Here is a 12,437-nt window from a genome sequence, read left to right on the forward strand (position 1 = left end):
ACATATTAATATATTGACTTGATTACCTTAATGTACTTTGTGTCGATCTTTAATAATGATTAATAAAGATTTTTAAAACGAACACAGGGACTTTGACGGCAGAAATGTGGGTCACAACGATGGCGCTGATCTACACTAACAGAACGTAGGTCGCTCCACTGGGGAAGAGAGGTGGATCTCAAGTGGTGAATGCAGGAAAATAAATCGATTGAAATGATCGTCAGTGAGTCAGAGTGAGGAATCATGCGCGATGGGAAAACTGGCGAGGAATGAGATGAACAAGGACAACGCCGGGCTCCATTGGTGCAGAGTTTGCCTGCAATGAGTGGTTAATTGATTTGGCCAGGCAGGGAAACATCACTAATTCATGACATCCTCGCAGCAACGAGAGCCAGGGGATGTTTTATCGCGTCCTTCAGTTGCTCGCTGAACTTGGTCTGGGTGACGGCGTAAAGAGCCGTGTTTGTGCAGCAGCATCGAGCCCAGTTCTCGCAGTGAATCAGGAGGCACCGTCACGGCAGAGGAAGCAGACAGCAGGTTCCACGCAGAATACACAGTGAACGGTGTCCACAGCAGGACGAAATTGCCAGAGATGATCAGCAGTAAAACGAGGGATTTCCTGCGGCTCTCCATCTGCGGGTCCCTGTCACCCTGTCCCTTGTCAGCACGCCGGAGTCTCCTGCGCCCCCTGCTGGTGACTAGAACATGCCGGACGGTGAATCCATTCGTCAGGAGAACCAGCAGGAATGGGATTACAGGGGTGAGAAGGTAATTAAATAATTCTATTGGTATTGCGACAGATAAAGACACATAACGCGCGCTTCTCCTACACATAAATGGAACAATTATGAATGCATAACGCCCAGAGAACCTAAAATACCAGTAAATGTTTCTTAAACAGCTGATCACAGTCACCATCCCCAGAATCACAGCCGCAGTTTTCCCAGTGCAATATTTGTTTTTAGCTTCTGCCAACAAATGGCCACAAACCGGTCAAAGGTGAAAGTGACGGTGAACCAGACCGAACAATCGGTGGCGGTGTAAAGCAGGACGGCGTGGATTTTACACACTGGTGTATCCGCAGCCCAGAAGGTCAGTTCCATTGGCACGTAAGTATACGGAATCTCGCTCAGTATCAGGTCCAGGACAACGACCATAAGATCCGCCGCTGCCATGGCAACCAGGTAGCGAGTGACAACTCTGGAGAGACCGCACTTTCCTCTGGACAAGATTAAAATGGTCACCAGGTTCACTGCGAGGGGGATAAAAAAAATTGTGGCGACACATCCGGAAGCGTTCTACATTATCATACAATTTATCGGATTTGTTTTTTTGTGTCTAGTCACATGAGTAAATAAATGCTCCTCGGGAAGTCTATCAAGAAAATCAATTATTAGAATCAAATCGTTAGTGAAGTCAGTGAAATATTTGCGGGCCGATATCACACAGGAAACAGCAGTGAATAACAGATAACGATTACTGATAATTGGTAACTTTGTATATGTTGAAGGGAAAGATGTAAATGGAACTTCAAATACGAGCTGTACAGAAACTTACAATCAATTAGATAAATTTCGGCAAGAATAACTGCTTAGATCAAGGGCAGACACCCTCCTCTCATCATTATGCACTACTCTGCAAAAGTCTTTGGCAAACATATATTTAGTTAGGTAGTCTATGCGTTTTGCACAATACCGTATTGTCAACGTAGAGCGGAGAACCAGGTTGCAAATCTGGCGGAAAAAATCGATGTTGAAATTTATTGTCAATTACAGAATATCTCCCCGGTGCTTCCCGCTCCCTCCCCTCTCCCTCCCACTTTTCCCAACTACGATTCTCTCACCCTGACCCCTTCCCACTCTCAGTCGCCAACCGACACCCATATCAGAATCAGATTTAACGTCACCATCTGAAGTCAAGAAAACAGTTCCTTTTTTTTTGTGGCAGCAGTACAGTGGAATACATACAATTACCACGGTTCTGTGGAGAGGTCTCGGGCATCTTCGCTCTATATAAAGTACTGTCACTGGTCTGTTAGCAGTAGCTCCGGTGAATTCGCTCGATGTGCGAGTGATTCCGAACAGCGGAATCCATCCAAGTTTCACACAACCCATTAACCAATTTGAAGCTGCTGCCCTAAAGCTCGGAGAAGCTGGTCGACTCTCTGACACATTCAGCGGGAGACCAGATTTTGCTGCAGCCGATGTTACGTTCACAAGCCGAAAGTTAACTGGGCAAATGATATTCCTTTGGAATTTTTCTTCCACGGTTCTTTAGCCCCTTCAGATACTCCTGCCCTTATTAAAGAGATTTTCCTGCATTCCTTTGCATTTAATTTGATTCGTGGTAAAAATTTACTTCCCCGCAATAACGACCCTCTTTTATCCCCAAAGCAATGCATCACTGTCAGAATTTCATGGCCTGTTAGTAATCGTTCAGTGCGCAGATTTTTTGTTTAGTTTTTGTCGCTTCAGAGCACCGACAGAGTTGACAGTCAAATGTAAACGGCGACGATAATAAAATCATCAGCTGGGGTTTTTTTGAATTTCAATGGAATGAGTTTTGTGCCAGGACTAATCTAAATTACTGAGATCACAATCAATTTTCGCGGGTCAAAATTTCAAAGATAAAACACACACACAGAGGACAAACACGAGGAAATCTGCAGATGCTGGAATTTCAAGCTACACACATAAACATTGCTGGTGAACGTAATTTTCAACAGAAAGGACAATGGCATTTTATAATTGCTGAGTTCCAGCATAGAATCAAATCTGATACAGATATCGATTGGAGGCAGATCGTCAGAGGAGAGCGAATGAATGTGAGAATATTTTAACGATACTATAGTAAAAATGAGATCCCTTTCCTTTTTTTTTTATTTTGAATAAAATGCCAATTGAATTCAAGGAAAAATTCTGCACTTCGAACTGTATTGTATACAGACAACTACATTTTCTGGCGCACAATGTTATTCAGATGAACATTGTTTGAAACGACTAGAGAATGAGAGAGTCGGGATTATAGTCACCATAAGGTAACTTCTCTCAGGAGAAGACAGATAATGAGCCGTCTCTCTTTATCATTATTATAACCCAATTCTGAGAAAGCCTCAGAGTGACATTTGAAAAGCGAATGAAGGGTTGTTTTAAATTACGTGAATTACCACAGGAAAGGACAGAGGTGAAACAATTCAGACATTTGCTCACAAACTCCGGTAATGCGGAGATGGAGCTGCAGCGGGACGAATGCCAGTGGTGAACCGTGAGGAAAGGATCACGGATTCCCTGGACAGCCCGGGAGTTTAGAGTAGACAGTCGGTTCTGGGAGAAGTGGGAAGGCGGGATGTTCTGTTCGATGACGTAGCAGCACGTACGGAGCTGGGCGGGGCTGGGTGCGCGGTGACGTTGGCGGCTGGTACATCATCAGACCGGTTGTCTGCGAGGATAATCCGCACCTGGAAGTCAGATTGAATTCCGTTGCAAACACAAGGAGAGGAAGCAACTTGATTCAAAAGCCGGTATTTTCGAACAGGGGATGGAGCGACTGAAAGAAAGCAACGCTTCCAGAGGCAAAATATCAGAACCTCGTTTATGAACTGATGTGAGCAACGATTGAACGGAGTTTACCGATTGGATCAATGGCCATTACACCCGCAGATTTACAAGAACCACAGTAAACAGAACCGTTGCAGAATTTGAACCTTTGGGGATTTCTTACCTGGAGTGTGCGACAGCAGCAGTAATTTCAAATGGGTGATAAATATTAGAAAGCAGTTAAATATTGTTGTATAGTTGAGTTTTGGAGAAACACTCACCGGGAAGGACAATGATAGCGAGACAAGGGTAGTAAATCACTTGAATGACTTTTAATGCGTGCGTGATTCGAAGATCCAAGGTCAACCATTCATATTTCGCAAAGATAAATTGAGCAGCCCAGAAGACATTGTTCCGAGTTTCTTTCACATTCCACGCTGCTGTTCCCGGACTCTGATCCATTACGGAACCAGCAAACCTTCCTTCCGCAGAGTGTGCTCTCTCTGTCCCGCTGTGTGGATCGGTGAACCGCTGTGAGCGCCGGAGCGGCTGCTCGGTGAGAACTCAGTGATTCCGATGCTTATTAATAGAAGAGGGGAACTCCCTTGTGACGCCGAAACCCTCCGTGGAAATGACGATATTGGCATCTAATGAAATGACAGACGCAGTTAACCCTTTCTGCACAGCAGCTGCGTAGCAGGTGTGGAGGTGTTGTCAAATAATTTCGAGCAATGAAGTTTTATGTGTTCATAATTTGTTTAGTAAAATATTCAGTAGAGTTAGCAAAAACTGAGTCAGAGTAAAATTTGAAGTTAAGGTTAAAATAAAATGTGCAGATTCTCTCATTAAGTTTCTTTAAATAAAACAGGTATTTGTTTCAAAAGCTTACTTTTCATATATTCTGAATGAAAATCAGGGTGGCATAAATATTTGGCTGAGAGAGTGAGAGGGAGAGAGAGATAGCGAGAGGGGAAGAGAGGGAGAGAGACACAGGCAGACAGACAAAGGGGGGGAGGAGAGAAAGAGAAAGGGAGAGAGTGAGAGAGGCAGAGTGAAAGAGACAGCAGAATGAGAGAGAGAGAGAGACTGATAGAGGGAGGGAGAGAAGGAGAGAGACAGACAGACAGACAGACAGGCAGATAGACTACAGAGGGAGGGAGAGAAGGAGAGAGAGAGAGAGACAGAGAGAGACTGATAGAGGGAGGGAGAGAAGGGAGAGAGAGAGAGAGAGAGAGACTGATAGAGGGAGGGAGAGAAGGAGAGAGAGAGAGAAGGAGAGAGCCTGACAGGACGTTCTCCCATCTACAGAAGTTTTTGAGTGTTTTTTATTGACAGATCAAATCACTTCAAACTAAAAATGAAGGATAGTCGCTGTCTTGCCTTCTTTATAGCTGCATTGATACGTTGGGACCAGGTTAGATCCTCAGAGATCCAGACACCCAGGGACTTGAAACAGCTCACTCTCTCCACTTCTGATCCCTCTATGAGGATCGGTATCTGATCCTTTTCCTTACTGTTCCTGAAGCCCACAATCACCTCTTTCGTCTTACTGACGTTGAAGGCAAGGTTGGTGCTGAGACATCACTCCACTAGTTGTTATATCTCGTTCCTGTGCGCCCTCTCGTCTCCATATCATATTCTACCAACAATGGTTGTATTTACAGTGAATTTACAGATGAGCAATGCCTAGCCATACGGTCATGGGTGTACAGACAGTAGAGCAGTGGGCTAACCGCATAGTGATGGGTGTACAGACAGTAGAGCAGTGGGCTAAGCCCACAGCCCCGAGGTGCACCAGTGTCAATCATCAGCGTGGAGGAGATGTTATCAAAAATCTGCACAGACTGTGGTCTTCCAGTTGGGAAGTCGAGGATCCAGTTGCTGACGGAGGTACAGAGGCCCATGTTCTGTGACTTCTCAATCAGGATTGCGGGAATGCTGGTGTTGAAAGCTGAGCTATTGTCACCAGACAGCATCCTGCATAGGTATTTGTATTGTCCAGGTGGTCTGAAGCCGTATGAAGATCCGCTAACATTGCATCTGACGTTGCGCTGTCGTGGCGATAGGAAATTTGCAGTGGATCCAGATGCTTGTTGAGACAGGAGTTCACTCTAGTCATAACAAACCTCTCAACGCATTTCATCACTGTCGATGTGAGTGCTACCGGGAGACAGCCATTAAGGCAGCTCTCATTAATCTTCCTAGGCAGTGGTATAATTGTTGATTTTCTTTTGAAGTAGTAGGAAATTCCGCCTGTAGCGGGGAGGGGTTGAAAATATCCTTGAATAGTCCCGCCAGTTGGTTGTCATAGGTTTTCAGAGCCTGACCAGGAATTCCACTGAACCTTTCACCTTGAAAGGATTCACTGTCTTTAAAGACAGACTAACATCGGCCTCTGAGACGGAGATCACAGCGGCACCGGGCGCAGCAGTTATATTCTCCCTTTCAAGGCGCCCATAGAAGGCGTTGGGTATATCTGGTAGTGAAACATCGCTGCCATTCATACTGTTGGGTTTTGCTCTGTAGGATGCAATGTCTTGCAAACCTGCCAGAGTTGTACATCCGATGTTGCCTCCAACCTCGTTTGAAATTGTCGCTTCGTCCTCCGCAATTTTTACCTGGTTTTCCGGTACACACCCAGGTCGCCAGATTTAAATGCTACAGATCTAGACTTCAGCAGAGACATACCCTCTGGTTCATCCACGGCCTTTGATTTGGGAATGTACAGTAAGTCTTTGTGGGCACACACTCATCCACACAGGTTTTAATGAAGCTGGTAACAACTGCAGCATACTCATCCAGATTTGAAGATGAATTCCTGAATACAGTCCAGTCCACCGATTCAAAGCAGTCCTGTAGGCGCTCCTGCGCCTCCCTTGTCCGTACCTTCTTGGTCTGCATTGCAGGCGCTGCAGTCTTCAGTCCCTTCCTATACTCAGGGATTACAAGTACAGCCAGGTGATCAGACTTCCCGAAGTGAGGGCGTGGAATAGCACGGTAGGCATTATTGATGGTGGTGTAACAATGGTCCAGTCTGTTGTTTCCTCTGCTATTGCAAGTGATCTGTTGATGGTAATTTCTTGGTGATTTTTTCCCAGACTGTCCTGGTTAGCATCCCACAAACTGCTGGTGAAGGCGCTAGGGGGCGCTGTTTCCTGCCTGTGGATCACATTGCCCCTTCCTTATGCCACCGAATGTAGGCTTCACACCATTTCGATTTTTTTACTGAACTGTCTGTCCTCTCTCTTTTCTCTAACAACCTGGAAACGATGACGGCCATTCGTCCCAAACGAGGTCCCCACTATCGCCGAAGCCGCTTGACCCGTCTCGTCCCCTCACAAGTGATCGAGTGCAACGGTCTGACTCTCAGCATCATCTTCATTTCACTTCTCAAAGCGGTCCCGGAGGCGCAAAGCAGATTTGACCCAACCTACATCGCTGGCACTTCGGCAGTCTTAGGCAATATTTGTGAGGAGTTCATCAAGTATTATTATTATTATTATTATTATTGTTTCTACTACTACTACTATTGTTATTCGTATACCTATCTCTGACTTCCACACGTATTCTCACCTCTACTTCCTGCTTACAACTGGGTGTCCTGGTGTGATATCCCAAGTATTATGGATTGCCCTACCCGTAATAATGGGTCGGTCGTCATGTTATTGTAGGACTCTGACTCTAAAACAGGAGGCGGATTGTATTTGTAGTAATGTATGGCACCTTTTATGACTTTGCCTTTTAAAGCAGGATTTTGTGAATGATGTTTGCCACGTGATTGTGTCTGTGTAAGTGACCAGATGACAAGCTCCCGCGTGGGAGGTTGGTCACGAAGGTTCAGTCACTCGTCATTCACGATGACGTAGTAAACAGGATGAGACATTGGCTTTGTAGTGGGATCCAGAGAGTGGGGGTGGAGTGTTGTATCTCTGACTGGAGGCCTGAGACCCGTACAGTGCCACAGGGATCAGTGCTGGGAACGTTTTTGTTTCTCGTCTATATCAACCATCTGAATGATAATGTGGTTTACTGGAAATTTGCAGATGACAACATAATTGTAGGTGTAGTGGACAGGGAGGAAGGCTGTAATGACTTACGGCTGGATCCGCACCGGCTGGAGAAATGAGCTGAAAATGGTTGCAGGAATTTAATGCTGACAAATGCGAGGTGCTTCTCTTCGGTAGAACTAACCAGGGGAGTTTGAACGGTGGGGCACTGAGGAGTGCGGTGGAACAAAGGGAGCTGGGAATACAGGTCCATACCTTGTTGAACGTAGCGTCACAGGGAGATAGGGTCGTAAAGAAAGATTTGGGCACATCGGCCTTCATGTCTCAAAGAGTTAAGTACAGGAGATGGGATATCACGCGGATGTAGTATGATATATTTCTGAGGAAATTTACAAGGATGTTGCCGGGTCTGGAGTTCATGCTCTTCCATTGGTTAACAGTTTCTACTGTCCTGATACTTCCTTCATTTTTCATCCGTGTCCTTACATTTAATTTCAGTTTCCTGTACTTCTTATCAGAATAGTATATGTTCGTTGCAGTGGTTAATCATGTTTCCATTAATGAAAATATATCCTTAGAAGTTTTATCTGACTGTTGTGTAAAGTTTTTATATCTTATTCTGTTCATCCTTCGTTCCTAGGTGGAGTTCGAGCGTACATGATGTTTTCTAAAATTCCTCATTTCAGTCCTTATTTTCCTTCGTAAGCTTTCCAGATCGGTTTTACACCAAGATATTATGCGATGTATGTGCTATACACGTCAATATGTATTAATGTGTTTTTCTCGGCTCAAGCTGATAAAACCAGAGGGACGGGCACTCTCATTTCTCAATTGCTCGGAACTTCCCGACTATTCTAATGGTGGTTAGTACTGTGCTTTTCTGGAGATTTACTAACATACTGCTGTGTGAGGATGGTGACAGGTGAGGAGGGTGGGGGAGTGGAGGAGATGAGGCGTGTGGACAGAGGAGAGAAGATGGTGAGGGAGCTACACACACTCAGACAGGGGATTGGGAAGCTCCATTCTCTCTGACCCAAACATAGTAAACAGGGTAGCACAAGGGGAGGGTCTGAGGTTTCCCATTCTCGCTCCGTTCCCCAGTTCCTCCTGTTCCCGAGCTGCGGGGCGAGTTTCTGCTGCTCTGAATGTAACCTGTCACGCGTCGCTGTTCGTCCAAATCTCGTCTCCGATTGACAGTGATCCTGACATTCACTGTCTTTCTCTGTCTCTCCCTCTCTCTTTAACTATCACTCTCTGCCTCGGTCTCTCTCTCTCTCTCCACTCCCCCTCTCTCTCTCTCTCTCTCTCATTCACTTGAATTCTCTGTGTGTGTGTCTCTATCTCTCGCTCTCTCGGTTGTACTCATTGTTCTCTCGGACTTACTCTCTCGCTCGGGTTTGCTTTCTGTTTTTTTTTCCTGTTTCTCTCCCGTATTTGTCTGCCTGTCCGACTGTCCCTCTCTTTTTTTTCTCACTGCCTCTAAATCTTTCTCTGTAACAATCCTTCTCTCTCTCCTCGCACTTCCTCCCGTGGGAGAGTCTGGGGTTTGGGATTGAGAGAAAGGGACAGCGACATCAGGGAGAAAGCGGGCGGGGGAGAGAGTCTGAGAGAGAGAGAGAGAGAGAGAGAGAGAGAGAGAGAGAGAGAGAGAGAGAGAGAGAGAGAGAGAGAGAGAGAGAGAGGGACAGAGAGAGAGACAGAGAGAGAGAGAGACAGACAGACAGAGAGAGAGTCTGAGAGAGAGAGAGAGAGAGAGTGAGAGAGAGTGAGAGAGAGAGAGAGAGAGACCGAGGCAGAGAGTGATAGTTAAAGAGACAGAGAGAGAGAGATTTACCTCCACCACTTGAGGTGATTGGGGGAAAGAAAGAGAGACGGGATAGAAAGAGCTCCGTGGTATTGAGAGTATGTAGAGGGTCTGAGAGTCTGGGACAGACAGATGGGGGTGAGGAGAGAGTGGAGAGGGACCCTGGGGGAAGAAAGCCCTGTCTAATTTCCATCAGCAGATATATTTCAGTGATTCAATTATCGTTATTATTTTATGTTGTTTTTGTGGATGCCTGCAAGAGAATGACATGTTCGGCAGAGCTTTGTGGGCCGAAGGGCCTGTATTGTGCTGTAGGTTTTCTATGTTCTATGTTTCTAAACTGACTCTCAGAGCTGTATACCGTGACATAGAAGCATTTCTATAATAAGTTTACTTTTAACTTTGAAAGAGACTGATGGAGAGAGGGAATGTGGGAGAGAGAGAATCTGGGAGGGCGGAGAGAGAACGTGGGGGGGGGGAGAGTGAGACGGGGAGAAAGGCCAGTGAGGGAGAGTGAGAGACCAAGACGGGAGATAGACCAGGAGGAGAGGGAGAGGAATCGCAGATGAGAGAGCAGCCGGGGAGAGGGAGAGATTTGGGATGAGACCGGGGATATAGAGACGGGGCGAGGTGGCGTGGGGGAGGGTAGAGAGTCTGGGGGCCTGGAGAGTAAAAGAGGGTAGGAAGAGACGGGTGGGAGAGAGGGGTAGAGAGAGAGATAGGGACAGTGGGAGAAACGAAATAAAGGGTGGTGAGAGGGGCTGGAAGACAGGGTGGGAGAGACAGCTGGGGGAGGAGATGGCGAGGGAAAACAGGACAGAGGGGGGAGAGAGGGGAGTGAGGGAGAGAGATGCTGAGGGAGTGGGTAATGGACGACGCAGAGGCGATGATGGTTTTACTCATCTCGTCTCCTCTTCTCACCCTTTTCTTTCTCCCCTTCCCTCCTCAATCTGATCCCTCCCTCTCACCCCGCCCCCTGCTAACCAGCCCGCACCGACAGACCTCGCCTCCATCTTCTCCAGCCAGCCCACGCCCACTCCTGCCTTTGACGGGCCTCATTGAAGCCATGTTCTCCGCTCCATGGGACAACCTGAAAGATTCGTATCAGGCCACCTGAGGAGGGGAGGGAAAAAAATCAAGGCGGTATTTTGGAGATAGGAGGGGGTGGTAACGGTGCCAAGCTTTTCCCGTAGCTACATTCCTCCCCATGGGTAACCTCAGTGTTCCTCTACTATTGAATAAATCACTCCCTCACACTCCTCATTCTGTTCCTCCCCACCCTGTCCTATCAGACCCCTCTCCCAGTCCCGTCACTTCCCTCTCTCCCCGTCCCATCACATTCCCTCGCTCCTCGTCCCATCACTTCCCCTCTCTCCACGTCCCATTTCCCTCGCTACCCGCCCCATTACTTCCACTCTCTCCATGTCCCATCATTTCCCCTCCTTCCCAGTCCCATCACTCCCGCTTCCTTCCTGTCGTTTCATTCCTCCTCACCCTCTCTCTATCTGATCCACGTCGCAACCAGTTTGTGACAGGAACTCTCGCCTCCTCTTTTCGTCCCCTATTGACTTTGCCACGGTGACCGTTTCATCAGTCCACTCCTCGTCCCGTCACTCCTCTTCCTCCCAAACCCCTCACCCCTCCTCCCCAAAACCCACATGTATATGTGTATGTGTGAATATCTGAGATATATACATTAGTTTATTCAATGACAACATTATTAGAATTAAAACATACATGCAATGCCCAAGACTATATAAAACACAAATTAAAATACTGTTATTACAATCAATAACACACTCGATCCCGGGATTGTATCCACGGGCACCGCATGTTCCTTCGCCATAGATTCTGTGAGCGACAGTGGCCATTGTAAGTCAGTGTCTCACTCCATCCCTGGCGGCCACGTTAACCAAGGAACACACACAGAAATGCTGGTGAACGCAGCATCTATAGCAAGATGTACAGTCGACGTTTCGGGCCGAGACCCTTCGTCAGGACTAACTGAAAGAAGAGATAGTAAGAGATTTGAAAGTGGGAGGGGAGGCGGAGATCCGAAATGATAGGAGACGACAGGAGGAGGAGGGATGGGGCTAAGAGCTGGACAGTTAATTGGCAAAATGGATACAGAGATGAAGAAGGGGGAGGGTCATGGGACAGGAGGCCTTGGGAGAAAGAAAGTGGGAGGTGAACCCACTATAGTGAGCGGGACCGAGGGAGAAAAAAGAGAGAGAAAAAAGGGGAAAATAATAAATAATAAATAAGGGATGGGGATACAAAGGGGAGGTGGGGCATTAACTGAAGTTAGAGAAGTCAATGTTCATGCCATCAGGTTGGAGGCTACCCAGACGGAATATAAGGTGTTGTTCCTCCAACCTGAATGTGGCTTCATCTTTACAGTACAGGAGGCCGTGGATAGACATGTCTGAATGGGAATCGGACGTGGAATTAAAATGTGTGACCACTGGGAGGTCCTGTTTTCTTTGGTGGACAGAGCATAGGTGTTCAGCGAAACGATCTCCCGGTCTGCGTTGGATCTCACCAATATATAGAATGCCGCACCGGACGCAGTATATCACACCAGCCGACTCACAGGAGAAGTGTCGCCTCACCTGGAAGGACTGTCTGGGGCCCTGAATGGTGGTAAGGGAGGAAGTGTAAGGGCATGTGTAGCACTTGTTCTGCTTACAAGGGTTAGTGCTGGGTAGGAGATCAGTGGGAAGGGATGGGGAGGTCGAATGGACAAGGGAGTCGCTGGGATTGTGTGGTGGGACGGCGTGGAGGGAGCTTCATGCTGTGTCTGACCCCGGGAGTGTGTGATGGGACAGTCAGGGCACCAGACATATTTATTTATTATTTCCCTTTTTTCCCTCCCTCTGTCCCTCTGACTATACTGCTTGCCCATCCTCTGGGTTCCCCCCCTCCCCCTTTTCCTTCTCCCTGGGCCTCCTGTCCCATGATCCTCTCATATTCCTTTCACCAATCACCTGTCCAGCTCTTGGCTCCATCCCTCCCCCTCCTGTCTTCACCTATCATTTTGGATATCCCCCTCCCCCTCCCACTTTCAAATCTCTTGCTGCCTCTTCTTTC

General features: G+C 47.2%; 1 pseudogene; it reads right to left on the bottom strand.

The window, feature by feature from the left end:
• Positions 1 to 365: 365 nt before the first annotated feature.
• Positions 366 to 3,998, bottom strand: LOC134342263 (probable G-protein coupled receptor 139; annotated as a pseudogene).
• Positions 3,999 to 12,437: the final 8,439 nt, after the last annotated feature.

The sequence above is a fragment of the Mobula hypostoma genome, unplaced genomic scaffold, assembly GCF_963921235.1.
Source record: "Mobula hypostoma unplaced genomic scaffold, sMobHyp1.1 scaffold_148, whole genome shotgun sequence".
NCBI lineage: Eukaryota > Metazoa > Chordata > Chondrichthyes > Myliobatiformes > Myliobatidae > Mobula > Mobula hypostoma.